This window comes from Hyperolius riggenbachi, chromosome 1 (assembly GCF_040937935.1).
Source record: "Hyperolius riggenbachi isolate aHypRig1 chromosome 1, aHypRig1.pri, whole genome shotgun sequence".
Lineage (NCBI taxonomy): Eukaryota > Metazoa > Chordata > Amphibia > Anura > Hyperoliidae > Hyperolius > Hyperolius riggenbachi.
In genome coordinates, this window is record NC_090646.1 from 285,096,179 (window position 1) to 285,120,751 (window position 24,573).

At 45.2% G+C, this 24,573-nt stretch overlaps 1 long non-coding RNA gene across 1 annotated transcript in view; it reads left to right on the forward strand.

Moving 5' to 3' along the window:
• Positions 1 to 13,729, forward strand: part of LOC137548415 (uncharacterized) — a 35,581-nt gene extending 21,852 nt beyond the window's left edge. The window contains exons 2-3 of the long non-coding RNA XR_011026704.1: positions 12,230 to 12,479; positions 13,451 to 13,729. This is a non-coding gene — a long non-coding RNA (uncharacterized lncRNA). The remainder of the gene's footprint in view (positions 1 to 12,229; positions 12,480 to 13,450) is intronic.
• Positions 13,730 to 24,573: the final 10,844 nt, after the last annotated feature.

Consider the following 24,573-nt stretch of genomic DNA (forward strand, 5'->3'; position numbering starts at 1 on the left):
CTGGGAGAATTGCCCGCATGAGGACAACTCTACTTGTTTCACCTCCCCGTCTAGCACCAAAAAAGGTTGACCTCTCAGGTCATGGCGTAAGACATGTGTTGAGGTGGGAACTAAGGAAGTGGCGGTGCCTAAAGGAATGTTGCACCATTTCCATTTGTTCACCCAAACATCTCGAAGCTTCCATGCAAAAGATCCTTCTCCAGAAAAATCGATATATCTCAGTTGTACAGGATCTTTAAGCATCTCCCTGACAAAATATGTACCCAACTGTCCTGATTGGACCTCTTCCCCCCCTTATGTCCTGAGGCACAATATGTACCTGAGGTCGGGAAGACTGTACTCTCTGCAATCTTTCAATTAAGAGTACCTCTTCACTTACCCAACTAGCATGAGGATAAGCTGCTGCATATGGACTGTGTAATATCGTCCCCTGTGGTGACCCGTGTAGTGTGAATGGGGTTCCCTGTGTTGGCTTTCCCTCCCCCGGGACCGCTCTCCCCACCCTCTTTGTCACCTGGAAATGTGGCTTGATCTCGATTTTTACTTCTTGTTTCGAGAACCACCAACCCTCGGCTTTTCAGCCTTCACGTGTGTATAGTTGTTTCAGAGACACCCTCTGTTGGCAACCCCAGAGTGTGATGTTGTCCCCTGCGTCTCTCTGGTAGGAGAATTGACGCCTCCTGCTCGTTCCTCTCCAATCTGGACCCATCTCACTCTGGATAACCAAGACAAGGTACCCCCGAATCACACTCCACCTTTTGCATGTACCCATTGTACTGCCGTGTACCTTTTTAACCAACCTTTGGATCGGTGCATCGATTCTGGGAGTGTGACATTCAATAGCAGATTTACACTGCCATTCAATTCATACTGCCCGCACACCTGACCCTACAGACCTGTCACCCACCTTGTGCCATGAAATTTGTTTTCACCTGGCACAAGTGCTCTTTTCCTCCATCCCTGCTTGGTCCATCTGTGCCAAGCGGAGGGAGGTGTGAAAGGATTAGTACCTTTGTCACCAAACATTAACATGCTTGGGCCTTGTGTTCTCATTAACCCCTTATTATACATGAGAATGTCCTCTCTTCGTTCTCCTAGGACGAAATGGCAGCCTAGGATCACCATCAGCACGGTACTCTTCATTATAAAAGCACCTCCTTGGGAAAGAAAAACATTAGCAATTTGCACTATGCTTTGCTCAGTCAGTTTTTTTTTGTCGGTTTCCGATCTCAGGAACCTCGGTTTTTAGTCTCTTTCTAATTTCAGGAATCTCGCTGTTCTCCAAACTCAGATTGGCATCTGGAACCTTTCGCTTATCCGATTGACATCTCCATCTTTGCTGCCAGCACTGCTGCTGTCTCGAGTCCATATTGCCAAACTCCTGAAATCGAAATACAAACAAATCAATTCTTATTAATGATTTGGGATTCGCCCTGCGGCTTGTACTCTGTACACTTTAAATTGATCAATATATACCGTAGTTGATCTCGTTGCTTTATGGTGCTCATGAACTCTGTTTACTCTTTTTGGTAGATTGGAGTTAAACTTCTCTCCCCTACCTAAGTACTATCCTAAGTACTTACCTGTGTAAAATATGCTCCCGCGGACTTCACCTTTGGAAGCTCTCACCTCATTACAAGCTCTCACCACACCTCCCCTTCTGTACATACGCGGCCGTCGCATGCACAGATTACGGATGCCCCACACCTGTTGCTTTGCAGGTGAGCCTGCAATGCTCTTACTCATTTTCGCATTTACTTACCTAGAACTTCATCGCGATACCAGCTCTGTTAGAAGTTCTGTGTGTTGTACCCTCTGCCCAATGTTTGCCGTGCTACTACCCCCATACTACAAAAAAAACGGCTGCCACCCTGTAGGAAGGAGCACTTTGCACTTAAAATACACAGGGTGCAGGGCTAAGCATTCCAGCATCAAATGCCTGTATGCAGATCCCTGAATGCCCACTTGGTAGGTAGTCGTCTGGCAAACCTGTACTGATACACTGTCCCTCTCTAAATGGCAATTCTTTCATCTTTATAATTGCCCCATGAACTGCTGCCAGTTCTTGTTCTTTGTGCTACACTTGGTAGGAGCTGTAAAAACATAATTGACCAATCAGTGGACGAGAAAAACGCACAAACATACCCAGCCAAGCATTGACCTCTTAGTCAAGCTCTGGCCCTGTCCACGACAAAAACCGGAAAAAAACGTTACCGCTCTGCAGCCGCGGCGACGGATCCCTGGATTGGTCAACTCCCTTTTTTCCAACTCCGGCACCCCCTGATGCACTGTCCCCCCTTTACTCTATTGGGAGCTCATGCTGCACCATCCGTTAAGGTGTCTCACTTAAAAGAATAATGCCATAAGCAACTCAGTACAGACACTTTCCTGATCTGCGCTGCTACGTGTCTCCCTGCACCTAGCTGGGAAACACTTCCTATCCGTGACCATGCTAGTCTCACAGCAACAGCTTGGTGCACGTATTCTAGCATTCCCTTCCCTGGACCCAGGCTCCTGGGGAAATACTTCCTATCCTTTCAGCTGCTCTGCCCGGAGCCGCGAGCACAGCCTGACGTGACGTGGATCCCCCCAGCCCCTCCTCCCCTCCCCCGCCATGACGTGTGGGGGCCATGACTCTTGGGGCCGGGCCCTCCCCAATGCCGCCATTTTGAGTCCTGGACTGCCAGCTAAGATGGCTGCTCCCATAGCAACCTCTCAATCCTATAAACATTAGGAGAAAAGACAAACTCGAACAGAACACATTTTATGCATAATTACACACAGCATCGATACACATTGGATGCCTGCAAAAACCTGAGAAAAAAAAAACCCCGTCTCAACTGTAATCCTAAATGCTATCAGATCTAATGATCCCCAGTGACGTCTTTCCCCAGCCTGCCAAACAGCTCACAAACACCCCTACGGACAGAGGAAAGACAAACAAAAACATGCTGACCAACCAAAAACGCCAGAGTACAGTGGCACCCCACCCATTATCTCAGATGTAGCTATAAACTGTTTCCCACCTTCAAAGCGACCCAGAGACGTGGGTTGTGCATTCCTGTCTACCCAGCTCACCGAAAAAAAAGAAAGAAGAAAAAACCTACTTCAACAGCTAACTTGTGCATTAAACCTTACACACTTCTAACAACTCACAGCTTACAACTGGACTGTCTCACACTCCCTCTTTCCTCGCTACCCAATCTCCTCTCTCCCCCCTCTACTACTCGAAAGCCGCCCCCCTCCTCTTCTGCGGGGCGCTCTACGCTAGACTGCAGCACTGCTGGCATCACTCCAAGCTGTCCTCACCCCTACACAGACAGCTTCTCTGAGAAAGCGAGAGAGAGAAAAAAACAAAACAAACCCAGCAAATACCACCGTTAACAACTGTCCAGCGGAGAAAAAAAACATGCCTGTGACAAATATGGATGTAACCACAATCGAAACCGTAACATACATTACAGAAACATTAAAACCAGTACTATGTACGCTTTACACCAAAAGTAAAGAAATACGCAGACTCCAAGCTGCAACACAGATAATGCAATATAACAACGTAAATCATACATGCCTGATCCGTGGACTCTTGGCAATTCATCAGCTTTCCGCAACTGTTCTCCGCGAAACTTCAGATTGGACCCCGGAACTTCTGGGGGGGGGCCCACCCACTCCCCCTCAGCGGATCGATCTCTCGCAGCAAGTTGCCAGCTGGCCTCAGAGGGTTCCTTCCGATCCTATTTAAGGCTTTTAACTGCTGTGCACCTGCGGCTAAAGTTTAACGTCCAAGAGTTTTGCCGCTGATTTCCTCGAATTGCAGCCCGTGTGCTGGCTCACAAACACACTACTTATCAGCTTGATAAGCTTTCCCAGTCCACATCTACGCCGCGTGTCACTGTGGAATGTCCAGTACTGCATGTAATACCCAGTACTGCATATACCTACCTACCTACCTGTTGTTCACTGTGCACCCACCCACCTATGTGAGCGCACGCAATGTCACTGTGCCTGTCCGCTACCTGTCTGTGTGTGTGACAGGTGGACTACTGGGTGTGCAGGCTTGACCTGTGGCCAGAGCTGTCCCAATTTGCCATCCAACTTCTGTCTTGCCTTGCCTCAAGCGTCATGTCAGAAAAGACCTTCAGCGCAGCTGGAGGCATTGTCACTGAGAAGAGAAGTCGCCTAAGTCACAAAAGTGTTCAGTACCTGCCCTTTATCAAAATGAATTAGGCATGGATCCTGGAGGGCTACTGCCCGCCCCAAGACTAAGTAAGTCCCCACGCACAGCATCTCTGCCTGCACGCCGTGTGACTGGCAGCCTGCCCCAAGACTAAGTCGCTCCCCACACAGCACCTCTGCCCGCAGGCCGCTTGACTGCCTTCTCCGCCACCACCAACAGGGTCCAGGACTCCAGGCGGATTCCTGAATTTTCTGCTACCAGCGGCTGCTATAATAATTTTTCTGGTGCGTGTACATGCCTGCCTAATTTTTCTGGCTGCACTGCAGCTGCAACAACAAAACAAAAGGCATGTACATGTGCCCATTCCCCTTCGTGATCATTACCTTGCCGCGGTGAAGGGGCTTGCGTATCACAATGAAGCAATGACTGCTGGTTATATGAGTATCTCGGGGGGTGGCTCACCAAAGATAATAAGGTCGTTGCTTCACTGTGGACAGACCAAATTTGATCAGTCACTGTTCTGTCATTCAGCTACCTCAGCCCGGCAACCATATGGGCTGGAAAGCTGCCATCGCCTGCACTCTGGTCATGGTGCGCACCAGTCCAGCAGACCAGCACGGCCGTCACTACACAAACAGCTGTTTGCAGTCACTGCATACCTTTCACTGCATCTGTGACAGCACATTGTATTATACCTGGCAGTCAGAGCATACCTTTCACTTGAATGGAAGTCCTCCTGTATTGTTATTTTTTGGGCACTACCTGGGGATGTGCATACCATGCCTGCTGCCTTCCTTCAATGTGTGTGTTAGCCATTCCTGCTCCTTTGCCCACAGCGTGCCTGCTGCTTACCTTGGATGTGTGGTGGTGGTAGCCGTTTCTTAGGGTCCCACTCCGGACCGGAATCGAACCAGGATTCCCTGGCCATTACCCGTGGTCACTCGCAATGGCAGACTTGCCCTCCATAACAGATTCTTGTTACAGGAAGTGAACAGCCAGCAGAAAAAGTAATTTAAAAAAAAAGTGTAACCTTTAACTATGTTAGAGAAAGAACCATTGAAAGTTGATAAGGCAGTCAGACATTACCTGACATCACTGAGTGAGGAAGAGCAATCTGGTCATGGTGCGCACCAGTCCAGCACGGCCGTCACTACGCAAACAACTGTTTGCGGTGCGTTACACAGTGAGTTTGGTGTGTCAGTGTGAAGCAGTACTCTAAATACACTCCCTGAATGATGTATACACATGCAAGATGTTTTAAAGCACTTTAGGCCTGCAATTTAGCATTTAATGTGATTTCTGCCCTTAAAACGCTGCTTTGCGTCCAATCCAGATTTTTCCCCGGGACTTTTGGCATGTATCCCACTCCGCCATGCCCCCCTCCAGGTGTTAGACCCCTTGAAACATCTTTTCCATCACTTTTGCGGCTAGCATAAATTTTTCTAGTTTTCAAGTTCGCCTCCCCATTGAAGTCTATTGCGGTTCACGGAAGTTCACGCAAACCAAACTATTTGCGGAAGTTCAAATCAGAGGTTCGGGCCACCTCTGCTTGTGTGATGGCTGCCCATAGTCCAGCTATTTCCACAATAACCAGGGAATGGCTGCTGTACAGGAAACAGTGTAGACAGGTGTCCAGGAGCCTACCTAGCCCAGGGAGATCTCTGCTTTTACTTTTTTTTTTTTTTTTTTTTTTTATCACAATTGTATACCAAAAGTACTAATTTATGAAATATACTAACCTTCATATACACATCTGTATTTAAAGAGTACCTGTAGTTAAAAAAAACTGCCCCTAGGGATTACCTCAGGAGGGAGAAGCCTCTGGATCCAAATGAAGCCTCCCCCTTCCTCCTCAGCAGAGGGGATCCAGTCATGGGACCACTGAAAATCTGCTTGTCAGGAGCCTCACGCAGGCGCACTAGCGGCTCTCTGCTCAGGGTCTGGCGGAAATAGCCGAGCTTAATCAGGTCCACTCAACAGCGCAGGTGCGAGCTGTCTGTACCTGTGCAGTAGAGCAGACCCAATCGGGCTTGGCTTGTGCCACTGCTCATGGCAGGCAATGTAAATATTATTGTAACTCTGCATTCGGGGCTGGATCTGACTGGCGCAGAGAGATGAGGGAAGCCTCATTAGGATCCAGAGGCTTCCCTCTCCTGAAATTAGTACCCCCAGGGGCTCTCTTTTTCCTTATAGATCTCAGAGAGAGGTGATGTAGTGACATCCTGGAGATGATAAGTTTGACTGATCCAAATTCTGGTTCAACAGAAAGAAGTATTTGAGGCTTGAACTTGGCGCTAGTCTAGTTTAGGGAACCCAGCAGGAAACCTCATAGGGAACAGTTCTCTAATCACAGCACCCTCTTGCAGTGCATTGCGAAAGCATTGTGATTGGCTAATTACTGAGCATAGTTTATTTTAACCTATAGGAAACCTAGCGGTTTGAGAGGGTTCTGTCCACCCAATCACTTTAGCAGAATTTCACTATGAGGTTTCCTGCCGGTTCCACTAAAGTAGACTAGTGCTCCTAACTTTGCTAGAGGTACTCAGTTGCTAATAATTCATCAACAGTGATAGTCATTAAGATGCAAATAATTCCGAGTTGATGCAGGATTGTGTACATTTTTTTTAATGCAAATTTGAGCAGCTTGAAAATAGACCAATTGGATCCTGTCGAGGTGGAATTCAATTGGTCGATCCTGTCAAGGTGGAATTCAATTGGTCGATTTCCAAGCTATATAAATTTGCATAATTCTTCATCAATTTGCATCTTGTTGACCATCCCTTTTTATCAGTCTTCAGGATAATTAACTGACAGCTACTGAAATGTATTAGCTTTGCAGGTTTCAGTTTATGTTTAAATTTCTCTATTATTTCAATCACTTTACAGCTGTGGGGCTGGGCGCGCACTTGATAATGTCACACTTGTTTTTTCGGCAAACGCAAAGAGCGGCATTGCAGTGAATTGTTATGGGCTGCAATTTTTTGGCTCTAATATGCTTTAGGGGACCCAGGGCCATATGCAATTCACTTTTTCACCTGAGTTTTCTCTTAGGAGATATTTTCTCAACTTGTAAATTAAATACTTTTTACACCACCACCAACAAGCAAACAAACGCTCAAAATAATTTTGACAGTACTTTTTCACCTACTTGTTGCTACTTTTTCCATTGAAAAGTGCTAAAAAGTTAGTTTAAATTGAAGATGAAGAAAAATCTCCCAGGAGAAAACTCAGGAGAAAAATTGCATATGGCCCCCAGTGTGAAAGCTCACAGGGAAGTTCTGGTAAAGTGAATGGTTGCGGTTTCAACAGGTCTATAATGACAGCACCATCTAAAACGTTTAGGTTTTGGATAGATTGTAATAACTATGGCCAGACTATTTGGAGGCTTCAAGTTGTAGAGGTTGTTTTGAATGGAGAACTGTTCCTAGTATGGACTGTATCGCTGGTTCATCCAACCCATACTAGCTCCAATGTTTTTGCGTTCATTTCTGTTTCTGCGTTTACTATTGCTTTATGGGAAAAAAACGGGCTGCATTGTTTTTTTTTCTACACTCGTTAATTTTTGTTAAAAAAAAAAAAAAGAAAGAAGTATTTTAGTTTCAACGTATTTTTTTAAGACAATATAAAAATGAGCCCCTCTGAGGGACAGTTAAGTGACAAGACAATATATACTCTGTACAGTGCTGCATAAGATATTTATATAAATACTATATACTATATAAATACTAAAAATAATAATAAGAAGAAACAATGCAAATAGTTTCCCCACACAGGGTACTGAATTAAAAGTCAGTAGAAAAGCACTATATCAATTTAATAAGACAAGGCACAATAGAAAATAATGTGAGGACAATCAGAGAAACATAAGGTAAGATAAACCAACACTATCCACACAGTCATCCCAAGTAAGTCCAAGTTCTGGTAAATTGAGGCATATGGTCTTCCACCATAGCTTTATAAATCAATAATAATAACAGCCAACATGCATTCAAATATCATAAGGCTGTGTACACAAGCAACTACTGGAGCAATCTCTAATTTAGATTCTTTCCATTTGAAAGCCAAATAGGAGTGAGCCGAATTGGCTATGTGCTGTACTAGCCAATGCATAGAACCACGTTTATTCCCTAATAACAGTACTGAGGGGTCTAGGTGGGGTGGATTTACCAAGGACATAGGAGATCAAGCTGTTGACCTGTCCCCAAAAAGTGGAAGCTACAGGGTAATCCCTTCACATATGGTAATAGGATCCTCTAGCCCAGAGTTCCCCAACACTGTCCTCAAGGCCCACCATGTTTTGCAGAAAACCACAAACATGCACAGGTGAGGTAATTAGCATCTCAGCAGAGCTGATTAACTACCTCTGTGGATTTCCACAAAACATGCACTGTAGGTGGGCCTTGAGGACAGGGTTGGGGAACACTGCGTCTAGGCCACAGGTGTTAATCTCCAGCCCTCGAGGGCCATATGCATGCCAGCGTTTAGGATAGACTGAGAAATGGAGAAATGTGTCCTACTTTTTGAACCAAACATTTCCAGATTCAGTGTACTTAATTAATTTGAGCTGTGCCGGAAATGTGTGAGGACCTCGGCCCTCAAGGACTGGAGTGACAGCCCTGCATAGTCCCACATCCCCATAGCATGAGTTTGAACTTTAGGGATAGATTTGTGAAACTTTCATTGGAGTTACATTATGCACGATGAAGGAATTCGATATTTGTTTTAAAAATAGAAAAATAGTAACTACCTTCAGTTGTCCTTTACCTCCCAGGCGGGAAGACCGAGCTATGCTTGGGCTAGCAGAGTATAGCGCGCAGCGGGCATTTTTACGCATCTCCCCGGGGGATCCAGACGTTGGTAGCCATTCTCCTTCCTGTCCTCAGGCTCTGAATCACTCTGTAGTGAGATCACTGACGGCGATCTCACCAGAGTTACAGTACAACCTGAAAGACAAAAGGGAAAATTGCAGCACTGGAGCCCAGGGAGGTGAGTGAATGCTGGAGCTGCTGCAGGCATTCTGGCTTTATGATTTTTTTCCCCCTGATTTTAGGATTTGAAACGTGCTGAAAAGACCCTAAAATCTAGAAATAATCATACCGCCAGGGAGGTTTAGGCCCGTACCCAGTACGTGACTCCTAGCACATTTTTTCTGATGACATGCCTTTTCTGAGCGGCTGTTTATGCAATCTTGCGGCGTGGGTACAGGTGCACGACCACGTGAACAATGTTTGGCGTCGCACGCCGATAATCACTGTTACCGCGGATGAGATCCCTGACTCCTGCACAAAATGTCGCGATCGTTTGAACTCTCATTTGCGCTGTCATATACTGTCACGTGACATCGCTTGTAGGCGCCAGCAGGAAGATGGATCGGGAAAACTCCTTGTCGGGGGACGTCCCTGGGATCCCTCTTCCTGTGTCAGCAGGTGCGTATTCAGCTTTACACTCTACCACACTGAGAAAAGAAGATGATTGCATCAAGGGTTAATTAAAGCATGTAAGGATTTTAGCTGTAGCATATTGACAAATACTATGTTTTTTGCAGGGCTGTGGAGTCGGAGTTGGAGTCGGAGTCGAGGAGTCGGAGTCTGAGCAATTTTGGGTACCCGGAGTCGGAGTCGTGGTTTCAGAAACTGAGGAGTCGGAGTTGGAGTCGGAAGATTTTTGTACCGACTCCACAGCCCTGGTTTTTTGCAGGATGAACTGCTGAAACCAATGTTTTCTTCTTGTAAAATGGAATCCCTTTGCTATGTCACATACCAAATTAAAGCCCAACCAACAAAAAGAACTTTAAGGCTGCTTTCACAGTGAGACGTTAAAGTCCCACGTTAGAGCAGCCTGTAACGCAGAGTAATGCACAGTAATGAAAAATCAATGGGCTGTTCACAGTGCCCACGTTGCGTTACATTGTAACGCTGCACGTTCTGGGAAAGTGCAGCATGCAGTACGTTATATGCGGCTTTAGCCGCATTAGACTGTGTGCACATGCTCAGTAATTTTTTTTTTTTTAATATATACTGCCGGAGAGGAGGCGGGTAGAGTCCGGTAATGTAGCCAGGCACATGGCTACTTAATATTCACTGCACTTGCAGTGTTGTCTTCCTGGAGCGGCCGCTGATTGGCTGGCGGGACCACGTGATGCGGAGTGGAAGCCAATCAGCACCACGGAGACCACGTGATTGGAACGATCACGTGGTCTCCGCAGTCTGTACTGCGCAGTGCGCACAAAGGGCTGCATAACGCAGCTCACTCTGGCGTCCTCCTCCAACACCACCAGGCGTTGCGTTAGGGGCACGTTATGCGACCATAACGTCCCCTAAAACGCAACGTCTTGGTGGGAAAGAGGCCTAAAATGACACATTGCCCAGGTCTGTATCTCATCTGGATTCAGAGCAAATTGTTTGTTTACTATTTCAGGATGCAGCAATTTTTAATGAAAATGTAAAAAAAAAATAATAAAAAAAAATCTATGCCGATATGTCTTTTTTGTACTTTTTTAATTGCAGAGTGCTGAAAAGTTATTTTAAAAATTATCTCCTAGGAGAAAACAACTTGAATAAGGGCTTGGGTTTTCAAATTAACATTTAGGCTGCTTTCACATTAAGACGTTACAGGCGCACGTTAGAGCAGCCTGTAACGCAGCCCCACCGCACAGTAATGAAAAATCAATGGCCTGTTCACAGTGCCCACGTTGCGTTACATTGTAACGCAGCACATCCGTTGAGAGTGCTGCATGCTATGCGTTATGCGCGGCTAAGCCGCGTTAGACTGTGCGCACATGCTCAGTAATGTTGGGGGGGAGTGGAGAGCGGCCAGGCACATGGCTAATTAATATTCACTGCACGGTGTGATGTGCAGTGTTTATTTCCTGGAGCGGCCGCTCTGTGCGGCGATTGGCCGGGCGGGACCACGTGATGCCGCATGCGTCCAAGAGTACGCATCACGGACGCCAGAGTGAGCTGCACAACGCATCTCACTCTGACGTCCACATCAGAGAGCACCAGGCGTTGCGTTAGGGGCACGTTATGTGCCCTATAACGTCCCCTAAACGCAACGTCCTGGTGTGTAAGTAGCCTTAACCTAAACTGGCTTTCACCCCAAAATAGACAGTTCTGTCGAATCCTCCTGATAGACATTCTCTGAACCCAAAAATAACAAATTGTCTTATTTTTGTACCCTGGTCCATACATTAATAAATGGTATCTTTAGTAATGTTTCCCTTAGAAAACCGCTAAAGAATCCCGATAAATGGTCCTTTTTTAGAACTATGAATTCCGCTATTGAAATAGCTGTTGTGCTATATTTAAATGGTAAACTGCCACTGGGAAAAAAAATTAGCTTTTTCAAATGAAAAATCTAGTTTGTCTCTTAACCTTCTGCCGCCCGCGTCACGCCAGTAGGCGTGGCCGCGGCAGCAGCCCCAGGACCGCCTAACGCCAATTGGCGTAAAGTCCTGGGGCTCTGTTTTGCATGAGATCGCGCGCATGGTGCGCGCGCAGCTCATGCTCGGAGGGCGGAGCTCCGCCCTGCCTTCAGTCTCCGAGCGGCTATTTCCGCTCAGGAGACTGTTAGACGGCGATCACGCCGTCTATTTACTAGGTGCAGCGCTGCGATGAGCAGCAGCGCTGCACTGGGGACAGCCGTGTGACACGGCTGTCCCCATGGGGGACAAGAGAGCGATCGGCTCTCATGGGCAGAAGCCTATGACAGCCGATCGCCATAATTGGCTGGCTGTGGGGAGGGAGGGAGGGAAGAAATTTAAAGAAACAGGGGTTTTTCAAGAAAAAAAAAACAAACAATAATATTTATTTAAAAAAAAATAAACATGGGGGGAGCGATCAGACCCCACCAACAGAGAGCTCTGTTGGTGGGGAGAAAAGGGGGGGGGGGGGGAATCACTTCTGTGCTGAGTTGTGCGGCCCTGCAGCTTGGCCTTAAAGCTGCAGTGGCCAATTTTGCTAAAAATGGCCTGGTCACTAGGGGGGTTTAGCCCTGCAGTCCTCAAGTGGTTAAGCAGACTCTTGATAGTAACTGCTTCTTTTTACTCCACAGAAGAAGAGCAGTGGTTCAGGAAGCAGTGCAACATAAGAACAAGTGGATTATGTTGTAGTTGATAAGGAAAAAAAACCCCCTGCTCTGACAAATACAAGAAAAGCATGGACTGATGAAAGACAGTCAACAGAATCTGAAACTCCAACCAAGAGCCTCAAGTAAAAGTTGAGCAGAAACCATCTTCTTCCATCTTGACAAACAAACCATGTCTGAAATGGAATTACAGTACTTTGTGTTTTCACTTGTTTGGGTATGGAACTTGCATCTCTAGGAACTTTTACAGATTATCCAATGAGACTTTTGTGCACTGAGGATTCTATATCATGAATATAAGAATGTACAGTACATACTCTATAATGTAAAAAATCAACAAGGACACATTTAGGCCTTGTTCACATCTAAAACTATGTAAAAAGCTAACGTTTTGCGTTTTTGTGCACTTTTTTGTAGTGCCTCCGGGGAGCTCCACTGCGTACTGCAATTTTGTTAAAAACGCTTTCTAAGAGCTTTTCCAGAGCGCTTTTTAAATAATAAATACAATGTATTCTTAAAAATGCGAACGCAATCGATGCACAAAGCGATTTTGTGAGCGTTTGCAATCTTCCTATACCTTCCATTGAGGCAAAATCGCCTCAAAAATGGTACAGGCACCGCTTTGCTGAGCGGATCGGAAACAAACTGCTCAGATGTGAACTCTCTCATAGGGAGTCATTGCACAAGAGTTTTTAGGGGGAATTTGAAAATCGCTTGCGCTTGAAAAAAGGGCAAAAACGCCCTTAGTGTAAACAAGCATTTAGCCATGTTTTGTAATATTACAATGTTTTATGCACTTTTTTGTGGTTCAAACAATGGTTCTTGTTCTTACCACCGGTTTTGCTGTTAACATAGCTAACACCCAAGTTTTACTTTAGAAACTAATACGACTAAAAGCTATGACATTTTAAGGAGGTAGATTGGTCACTAGTGCATTGCAGTGCAAGGTAGCTCAACAATAGCCATCTGTCACCAAAAGACAAACTGTAATTATTGTATTCTCTGATTGTGACTTTTATGCTTCCTTTTATTTTGTTAATATATGTTATTTGTGTGACAATTTGTTTTAGATTTCAGATGTTATCAACCTTTTGTTTTTTTTTCAGAAATGTTGAACATTCATTTCTGCCATGGCCACCGAAACTGCAGAACCATTTGCTCATGTTTTTATTTATTTATTTTATACAGCCTTGTTGCCTTGTTAAAGGATACATCCGAGCACCCTAAAAATAAAAATAAAAACACTTACCTGGGGCTTCCTCCAGCACCTGCCAGCCATCCTGTGCCCTCGCTGCAGCTCAGCTCTATGCTGGTGGTCCAGGGTCCCCTCCACCGCAAGATGTCCACTGCGCCTGCGCAAGCAACTCTGAGTCACGCTGTCTTCTACCATCATCCTCCTCTACCCAGTTTGCCACCTCGTCTTCTATGACCTTTTATTGAAATAAAAAAGCATTTTTTTCAGACAAACCTGTGCTGTCCTATAGCAATCAGTGTGTGACGAGTGGGAGGGATGGAGGGGCGCACTTTGTTGTCTGGAGGACAACTTGTTCCGGCTGGAGGACCTGGTTCCGGCTCTGAATGGATGCATGGCAAAAATCAAACAAAATAATGATCGGATGGTACATTTTTAAATGTTTGGACAGGACGAAGGTGCGGTGGTAGGTCAATGGCCCATAACGTTGCACTGTATCAAACAGTAAAATGCTGCAGTTCGATAGTTTTTCAGGTTTTATGGTGAAATCTATTGATAATCTTTGTGCAGTGTATGGGAGAATTTGATCAGATTCAGATCAGAGAGGGATTCCTCCATGTGCCACATTGGGTGGTAATCTAAATGTGCATGGCCACTTTAAGTTTCTAGCTTTTATATTTTTTGATACTTCAGAATTACTGTACTTTAAACAAAGCATCCATCAAGTTCAACTAAAAAATAAGGTACAATGCTACCCTGCACCCTCACATGTCGATCCAGAGGAAGGTGGAAAACCCTTACAAGGCATGATCCTTAGTCCAATTACCCCCAAAAGGGAAAAAAATCCTTCCAGACTCTAGATGTCAATCAGATAGCATCCCTGGATTAATCACAGTATGAGAGCACACAAATAAAACATTCAGTGGAAACCATTTTATTTTATTTTGGATAAACCATGACCTGAATCTATGAGAGCCTTCACAGCCATTTATAGTTACCATCCAGCACGGAAACCTTTCACTTTTTTTTTTCTTTAACCACTTGCCGACCAGTGGATTTTACATTGATCGGTGCTGCGTGGGCTCTACAGCCCGCAGCACCGATCAGGAGTCCAGCAGGGCGATCAGACTACCCCCCTTTTTTCCCCACTAGGGGGATGTCCTGCTGGGGGGGTCTGATCGCCGCCGGCCATCTGCGTTTTGCGGGGGGGGGCTTCTCAAAGCCCCCCTCCGCAGCCATTTCTGCCCTCCCGCTCCTTACCTCCCTCCCTCCCTCTCTCCGTAATGCGCAGGACGGAGTTCCGTCCTGCGCATTGTAGGATAGGCTTCAGCCTATCATATGCCGGCGATCCCCGGCCAATCAGAGGCCGGGGATCGCCGATCTGCCTGACGGCGCTGCTGCGCAGCAGCGCCGTATGATGTAAACAGCGGGGATTTTTTCCCCGCCTGTTTACATTTTGCCGGAGAGCTGCGATCGGCGGCTCTCCGGCTGTTCACGGAGACACCCTCCGTGAACTGACATGGAAAGGCCGCTCGACCGAGCGGCCGTTTCCATGGTAACCCGCAGACGACCAGTTTACGCCAATCGGCGTTAGCTGGTCGTCAAGAGGTTAATCCAACTTAAAAGGCTCACAGTCCTGAGCTATAATTACAGCAGACCTGTGGCTCTGTTTACTCAACCTTGTCAGACCACAAACATCTTTCCTACTTTGCTTCAAATCTGCTTTGTGGTAAATAACTACAAAGTAGTTATTCTAACAGAAATGTTTATTAATTGTGAATAACTAAAAAAAGTCAGTGCATTAAAGGATCTCTGAGCATAAAATGACTGAGAAATTAGACTAGATCTAATCTGGTCTAGGTGTTATTATGTTAACATAAATCTTTGACATTTCTTTTCAAAGTGCTCCTTGTTTTGAACTTTCTGTGGGCCTCTAAATTGAATAGTTTAAAAAGAACAGTATATTTCTAAGCCTTCACAGTAAGGTGATAAGATAAAGCAAAGTTCGCATCATAACCCATGACAAGAGAACAATATAAAGTCAAGTCACTAGCATGGTTCAATCTAGAAAAGACTAAATGTCATCTATCCTTCTTATTATTCTGAGGACTATTGGTGCATCAATACCATATAAAAGCAGATTATAAAGATAATTTGGTCATATTGTAAAGTATATAATGATGTACTCTATTTCTGATGGTGGCTTATTTTTTTCTACAAGATCCTGAGGTCCTTTTAATTCACACTAACTTTACAGATAATAATCTTTGAAAAATGCCAGTAATATGTGTTTTTTACTGTGCTACAGGGATCCAGAGGCTCTCTTAAAGTATCACTAACCCCAGGCAAAGCTACCTACAGTAAACACAGAGGTACATTCATGCTGGATCCACATACCACCAGGCATTGTCTGTTCCTCTCCTTACTCCTCTTGATCCCAGTAATCACTCCAGCTAAAGTTACATTTCCAGAGAGAAAGAGACAGGCTTGCGGCAATGTTCCCTCCTATCACGCTCACATTTCCTCTTCTTCTTCTTCCGTAGGGGAGTGAATGGGGTGGGGAAGAGGAGGGAATGAGAAAATGATAAAAGGGAACATTGCCACAAACCCGCTGCTTCCTGTCTGAAAAGTTGACTGTAGCTGGAAGTCAGTTTGTTTTAAAATATGACACATCTGCTGCCCCAAAAAGTTATGCATGTTGGGTTTGTATGTTGCAGAAACTCAACAGACAGACCTCATACAGTAGAGACTGACACATGTGAGTGAGTCCATGCTTTACTATTGGAAACTTGGTCTGTGGTCTGGATGGCTGTTGCTCTACTACCATCTGCTCTGGGAAGTGGATTGGCAGTAATCCTAGCGTTCCCTAAGACAGAATTTTCATGCATAGAGAAGGGCCCATGTTCTTTTTTTACTGTAAGACACAATACTTTGCCAACAAGTTCCATTGCAGTTAAATCTGTTATGTTATTATGAATCAGCATCTGCACTGTTTATGCTGCCAAGTGTTTTTGTGTTACAGGACAGCAAACTATCCACTAAAGCTTTGACTGTTCGTTCTCAGCCTAGGCAACCAGTTGGGGCCACCTTGGTCAAGAATCATAGACACAGAACATTTCACTCAGCTGTTGCCTAGTGACACTGTGCTATTGCATAGGCCCAGCCATACTTGCGCTGCGCTCATACATGGCGGGAAGAGTGGCCACAAAAAATATCTAACAAACTCTTGGCACAGAGGGACCATGCACTGCGAAGGTGGGGATGAGGAGGATATGGGAAGCCTCTGGACTATCCAGAGGTTCCCCTTTAACTAGGAAAGTATCTCACTTTTTTGCCACCTAAGGTTTGCTTGAAGGAGAAACAGCAATGCAGACAAAAACAACGGGAGCTAAACAAGACACAAACAACAATGGCTGTTTCCAGCAGCACCTACAGAGAGTAGGTTATTGCATAAAGGTCCAGCCATATTAGTCAGGTAATAGATCCTTGCCTTTAACCCTCCTGGCGGTTTGTCAAAATCCACCAGGGGGCAGCAAATACGTTTTTAAAAAAAAATATTTTTTTTTTCATGTAGCGAGATGAGGTCTCGCTACATGATAGCCGCTGCTCAGCGGCATCCCCCCAGCCCCTCCGATCGCCGCCGGCGATCGGAGATCAAGAGATCCCGTTCAAAGAACGGGATCTCTTGGAGGGCTTCCCCCGTCACCGACGTCAAAGGGGACTCCGATCCACCCCACGGCGCTGCCTGGCACTGATTGGCCAGGCAGCGCACGGGGTCTGGGGGGGGGGGGGCGGCTGCGGCGACGCGTATAGCGGCGGATCGGCGGGTAGCGGCGGCGATCGGGCACTGCACGCAGCTAGCAAAGTGCTAGCTGCGTGCAGCAAAAAAAAAATTATGCAAATCGGCCCAGCGGGGCCTGAGCGGTGCCTCCCGGCGGCATAGCCCGTGCTCAGCACGGGCTTACCGCCAGGGAGGTTAAAGTGTCCAGAAATTACTACTCGTAAGCTATCCAAGATGGGACTGGGTGCATCTGATGCATGTTGGAGATGCGGTGCTGGTTTTTACCATGTGTTCTGGGAATGTCGGGGATTTGCTACTTTTGGGTCTAGATTCACGATCTTCTGGCAGACGTTATTGATGTTCAAATCCCATATACAGCTGAGGCTATGCGTCTAAGTCACTTTGGCGACACAACACTCAGCGAGCCAAAGCTCTTTCTTACTAAATTACTTTTTTTTATGCCAGGAGAGCTGTGGCTTTGGCCTGAAAGAGCCCATTGGCTCTGACAGTTTCTGACTTCAAATCCCATGTAAATACACAACTGCCTATTTATAAAAATATTTATGAAGGTAAGGCTGGATCAAGAAATTCTATAAGATCTGGAAAAAATGGTTGTCTACGTTTTACATAGATATTTGATTTGTAACGCTGTACTCTATACTATGTGCAAACTAACTATACTGTTGCTCATGCTACCTGTTACCTTGGATGGGGTTGGGGGGAAGGCTGGGTGAGGAGAAGACCATGGGGTTATGTTGTTTATTTATCTGTAATTTTTTTGGAAATAAATAAATAAAATTGTTTAAAAAAGAAGTGTCCAGAAGTTCATGATTATTGACTGCTTCAATATTCTCTTTCAGGATTGACTATCTCTAAGATTTATGCACCATTTCCTGGTTAAAACAACTTTATTTATGCTCCTACTCCTAAAAATGAATTTATTTTAGATATACCATGGTTTTATTTATATTTAAATATTTACACACTAGATTGTAGTTTTTTTTTGCCTCTGCTCAGTGCCTGCCTAATAAGTGTCCCAGAGTTAGAAAAAGGTCAATAGGTCATGTACTGTATCTCTCTCTGCTCTCAGGGGTTGTATTCTGCCAGGAAAACTTTTATGACTGTAATTTTCTTATCAGTGATGTTTACATTTCCCAACAAGCTACCGACAAGGCCTAGAAATGAACTCTTTCAGGCAGCAAAATAAAACAAGTAAAACAGCCTGGTTATTATTATGTTTTGCACTGTACATACACACATTTATCTCATCGTGTCACATGTTGCCACGGGTACACTATAAATAGCAAATATTGTTGAACCTTTCTTGTGTTTATAGTTTGTTCTTAAAGGACAACTGAAGCGAGAGCGATATGGAGGCTGCCATATTTATTTCCTTTTAAGCAATACCAGTTACCTGGCTGTCCTGCTGATCCTCTGCCTCTAATACTTTTAGCCATAGACCCTGAACAAGCATGCAGCAGATCAGGTGTTTCTGACATTAATGTCCGATCTGACAAGTTTAGCCCCATGCTTGTTTCTGGTTTTATTCAAACACTACTGCAGCCAAATAGATCAGCAGGGCTGCCAGGCAAATGGTATTGTCTAGAAGGAAATAAATATGGCAGCCTCCATATCCCTCTCACTACAGTTGTCCTTTAAAGCAGCCTGCAATTCACCACACCTAAAACTGTGTTATGTAACCGTTCTTGAAGGTGACATTCTTTGCTATTACAATTCAGCAACATTTACTTGCTTAGGGAGCAACTAGCTATGAAATAGCATTTCATCTTCTACAGAGTACAATAGTTAGGAGATGCTGGACACCAACTTCTATAAAGCCACATGAATGATGAAAGCATAATTACACAGCTCTACTTTTCTTGTAGAGATGAGAGAGAATACTTCTGAAAAATAAGCAGTTTTGACACCTCCAAATCATTAATTACATCTGGCTAATAATGAGCTTGCTTCAGCCGTATATGTTTGAGAAGAAAAAAACTACTGATGTCATTTTTTCTTCACAGCTTTTGTTGCCTGTGAATGAACTTTGAAAAATGTGTGGGTGAAAGCTAGTACTGTGCTCTGGAATAGAAGCATATTTTAAAGACATCAATTTTATGTGAAGCAACGTTTTCCAGGAGCCTCATTGTTTCCTTTGGCAGAGAGGATGCCCTGTAATTTAGCATGTGGCCATGCGGTATCATTTGGTAGAAAAAAAAAATCACATTTGTAAGTAGTTTTAAACTATACTGCATGACTTCACAGTGGTCATCTTTGTGCCGCAGAGAGCAAATGTAAGGCTCCAAAAGCCAGAATCCAAAACCTGTTGAGTCTGTGTCTTTTTTACTCAACTTTTAGCCCAGTACATACAGAGCAGTCCTTTTCCTTTTTGTAACTACCGTAGCAGCTGTGCATAACAATTGCTTAAATTAAACAATGAGACTCTTAGAGTTCTATGGCAACCAGAACATTGTTGACCAAAAGGCAGGGGTGTTGCTAGGAGCCTAAGAGATCCAGGGCACTTTTGGGCACTCCATTCAAAAAATGGGTGTGGCCACACACCAGAATGTGGGTGTGGTCTAAAGGTCCGTACACACGCCAGACTGGAGGCAATGACGGGTCCGTCGTCGCCTCCCGCTGGGTGAGCGTTCCAGCGACAGTCCGGCGTGTGTACAGTCTGTCTGCAGACTGATACGGCTGTTTCTGAGCGATCCGCCGACAGACTGTACACACACCGGACTGTCTGCTGAAAACACGCCCAGCAAGAGGTGACGAAGGACCCGTCGTTGCCTCCAGTCCGGTGTGTGTACGGACCTTAAGTAGTCATGCCCATCAAAATGCCCCACCTCTCCATTAATAAAAAAACACAAACTTGCAGCATATCACATAAATAGGGAGTGGGTTTGATTCACTAAAGGAAATAGCACAAGTAACCTCCTGTTACTCGCGCTATTTTACATTTAAGTGTAATGCCCTGCATGCTATGCGCGATATTAGCCGTGTAGCGTGCGTATACACAGGAGCAAAACGCTATGCTGCGGGTAGTGCAGCATAGCGAACACTATTACCTTAAGCCACCTTCCAGCAAATAAGGAGTGCTACTCTCCTCCCACCCTGAGCCCCTATGGGTCCAATCACTGTAGAGGACGTGATCCTCACACTCTGATTGGCCCAATAGGCTGCCTGTCTCTTGACAAGCAGCCTATTCAGAGTGCGGGGATCACGTCTTCTATAGTGATTGGACCCGCAGGGACTCCTTTAGTGAATCAACCCCAGTGTCACTTACTCATACTAGGCAGTTACCTGGCTTCTGTGCTGGCTGGTCTGGCTTTCTGCTGGGTGGGCTGGCCTGCTGCCAGGTTATCTGGCATTCCCCTTATAGCATTTCCTGACCTTCTAGTGGGCCCCCTCCCATGGGCCTCCCATTAAGGCACCACAAATTGCATGCATGCTTCCATAGAAGGACCACAGCTCCCTGCATGCCCCCATAAAGGTATCACAGCACTCGGCATGGCACTATAGCACCAAGCATTCCCCCCATTGATGCATCACAGCTCCCAGCATGCCCTCTATTGAGGCAACACAGCTCCCAGCATGCCCCCACAGAGGCTCCACAGCTCTATGAGGGTATGCTGGGAGCTGCGGTGCCTCTATAGTGATATCCTGGGAGCTATGGTGCCTCAATGGGGGCATGCTGTGAGCTGTGGCACATCAACGGGGGCATTCTGTGAGCTGTGGTGCCTCTATGGGGACATACTGGGTGCTTTGGTTCCTGTGTGGGGCATGGCTGGGTGCTACGGTACCATGCTGGGAGCTGTTGTGCGAAGCAGGATGCTGTTGGAACCTCTAAGGCCTTCAAGTCTGGAGACATCCACTGCAGTTGGCGATTCTCCTACAAGCCTCAGAGCATCAGATGCTAAGAGCTCTAGCGTCTGATTCATTCTAAGACACTAGGGGTAGACGTCTGCAGAATCTAGAAACCAAGCGGCTGGAGGCGAGTACTGCTGCCTGCTGCTTGACTCTGCCTGGGGGATATCCCGGGCACCCCAGAGTAGATCCAGGGCACGTGCCACTGATCTTTGGGGCTAGCAACACCCCTGCCAAAAGGGTACTGTTATGATGTATTCTCTCTATTTTTGGCTGTCAAAGTTGCATATTTATGAAGGTCTAGAATTGATTTTTAAATTTTTGATGAATTTTTCCAATTTCTTCTTCCATTTGCCTCCTCAATTTAAATAGATGCTAACAAAAAAGAAACTAAATACGTTCTTTATATTTTGTACATGTCAGTAGCCAAATGTTGATGTCACAAGAGCTCTGCAAAGGGTCCCATGCAGTGACTCCAATGTCAGTGCTCTGCTGAATGAGCTGGATGAAAAGAAGGTTCTTCTGCACTGTTACTCTTTAGGGACCTCTGATGAGAAACATGAAGAACAAAAAGATGAAGAAGAGTTGTTTTTTTTTTAAATTCACCTGAGTGTACATTTTATTTATACATATTATATTGTTAAATATTGGCTTAAAGTGTAAGGATATCGAGGGTCTCAAATGTATCAGTTATATATTCAGTCAGCATATAATTTTCACCGCACAGCATTTCATCACTTTCCTTTATTGGCCCTTAAATGACTAAAACTGCAGTTGCTTTGGGCACACAATATTTATAGAGCTGTCGCTAATAACTTGATGAACCTTTTGCACAGTAAAACTAAGCTCTGCATGCACAATGAACTGTGGATAGTCAATGTAGTGGTTGTAAGGTCTCTTATAGGCACAAGCCAGTTCACATTGGTGCATACACCACAGTACTTGTCTGACGTTTATTCAAAATACTAACTGCATAGTCAAGTACAGCTGATGGCCTGAGTGCAAAAGATCAACTGCAAACAACTGTTGATGCTAGCTGTTGTCTCAGGAACCCAGCTAATGTGTACCCAAAGCCCCAGCAGCAAGGAGAAAAGCGGCTTTTAAGTGGTGCAGGAGATTGGCTTCAATCTCCTACCTGGCCAAGTCTGCTCACTTGGATGCATAGTATTCAGGTACCATGTAGCCAAAGAGCTGGCTGCATTTGGGAGGTGCAGCTGGCTGATGGCCTGAGCACAGGTGATCAACAGCATTCTCCTATCAATGTTAGCATAAGACAAATAGTCATGCTGATCCTTTATTAAACTTTCCAAAGTAAAATATATATTCTCTGCACCAGAATCTGTTAGTTTGTTAAATACCGACATGTTTTTCTATGACAACCTTTCTATGACAATACTGACATTTTTTCTATGCATTAGTAAAAAAATACTATACCCTAGATAATCATGAATACAGAATTCAGAATGGTCTGCGCAAGTAGGGCCAGGGCTGAGCAGTAAGCCTGTGCCACTCATGAGCAGCTCTGTGCTACTGCGCAGGTGCGGCCATGCTTGTGTGGGTGCAGCTTGGCTGCGCTTGCGGAGGAACGTGGTTGCGATGTGCAGGAGAGTCCTGGGCAGTGGCAGAGTACAGCATGGGAAGCCTCTGGATAAGCTTTCTGGGAGACCAGGTATTATTTCTTCTGACTTTGGAACTCTCAGTAAACATTCCACAATGATGCACCTGCCAGTACTAAACATGCTACTTCCTGTGTTAATGTCATGATCTTACCTCCAGGATCCAGCGATGCGGCTGTCTCCACCGGAAGTCCGTCACGTCCTAGCACTTCCTGTTCAGCGCAGCTCTCGCGTGCACACTGCAACCCCTGCGTCCTTAGCAACAGGGCAGGGCACACACATCCAGGAGGGAAAAGGGGATGGAAGCGTCTGGTCAGGCGTCCATCCTATGCTGCTAGGAGACGCAGAAGCTAGTGTCAGCTGACACTCAGGCAGTGCTGCTACTGCTATTTTGATTGGATGCTGTGTATGTTTCCAGCCACTGATTGGGTGAATGATGATATTTAACCACTTTACCCCCACTGGTGCGGATATCTCCGTCCCTTTTTCCATCCTTTCACCTCCAGGGACGGAGATATCCGCACCTCCCGTGCTACCGCCGCTGTCCGCGCTCTCGCCGCTCGTGCACGCCGCAGCCCGCTCGCACGGAGATCAATGAATGGGAAAAAACGTTCCCGTTCGTTGATCTAAGCCCCCGCAATGATCAGCTGCTTCTATGAGAAGCAGCGCGATCATTGTGATTTTCCCAGCCTCATTGTGCTTCTTGCAAGCGCACTTCCGGACACTTGCAGATCGCATGAACAAAAAAATCACTGTGGCCATCTTGTGGCCAAATAGTAAAACTAAACCCTAAAGCATTTTTCATATACACATACATTAGTTTTACACAATAAATTAACTCATTACCTCCCACACTCTCCCATTTATTTATTTTTTTTGTAATTAAAAAAATAAATAAAAAAAATTGCAATACAAAAAAAAACATAAATAGTTACCTTAGGGACTGAACTTTTTAAATATTTATGTCAAGAGGGTATAACACTGTTACTTTATAAACTATGGGCTTGCAATTAGGGATGGATGCAAAACTGAAAAAAGACACCTTTATTTCCAAATAAAATATTGGCGCCAAACATTGTGATAGGGACATAATTTAAATGGTTTTATAACCGGGACAAATGGGCAAATACATTTCATGGGTTTTAATTACAGTAGCATGCATTATTTAAAAACTATAATGGCCGAAAACTGAAACATAATGATTTTTTTCCCACATTTTTTCCTATTTTCCCATTAAAACACATTTAGAATAAAATAAATCTTGGCATAATGTCCCACCTTAAGAAAGCCTAACTGGTGGCAAAAAAAACAAGATATAGTTCATTTCATTGCAATAAGTAATAATAAAGTTATAGACGAATGAATGGAAGGTGCGCTGAAAGGTAAAAATTGCTCTGGTGTTTCCGGGGTAAAACCCTTCAGTTGTGAAATGGAATCTGCTGTTTCACTCTAACATTGCCCGTGATAGTGTTAGCTTGTTAGCTGCTGGGTGCTCTCTCTCTTGTGTTATTGTGTTTATCCAGATTTTGACCCTTGCTTGTTTTTGACTATTCTTGCCTGCCGCCTGTATTGACCTCTTCCTGTCTCCTGGATTATCCTTGATTGCCGCCTGAACCGACCTAGTTTGTTACCGACCTGATTCTGCCTTGCCCTTGTGTACCTCCATATTCTGATCTATCTTCCATGTATGACCTTGGATTGCTTCTGGACTTGTCATTGTCACTGTGTCTGCCAGTTTGGTTCTGGTGGTCTATTTGCCTGTTCTTAGTTCAGCTCCAATACCTTGCACCTAAAAGACCTGGGTGTAACCGAAGTTGGGCAGGTGTTGTCTCCTCACCTCCTGTTCAAGAGGGGA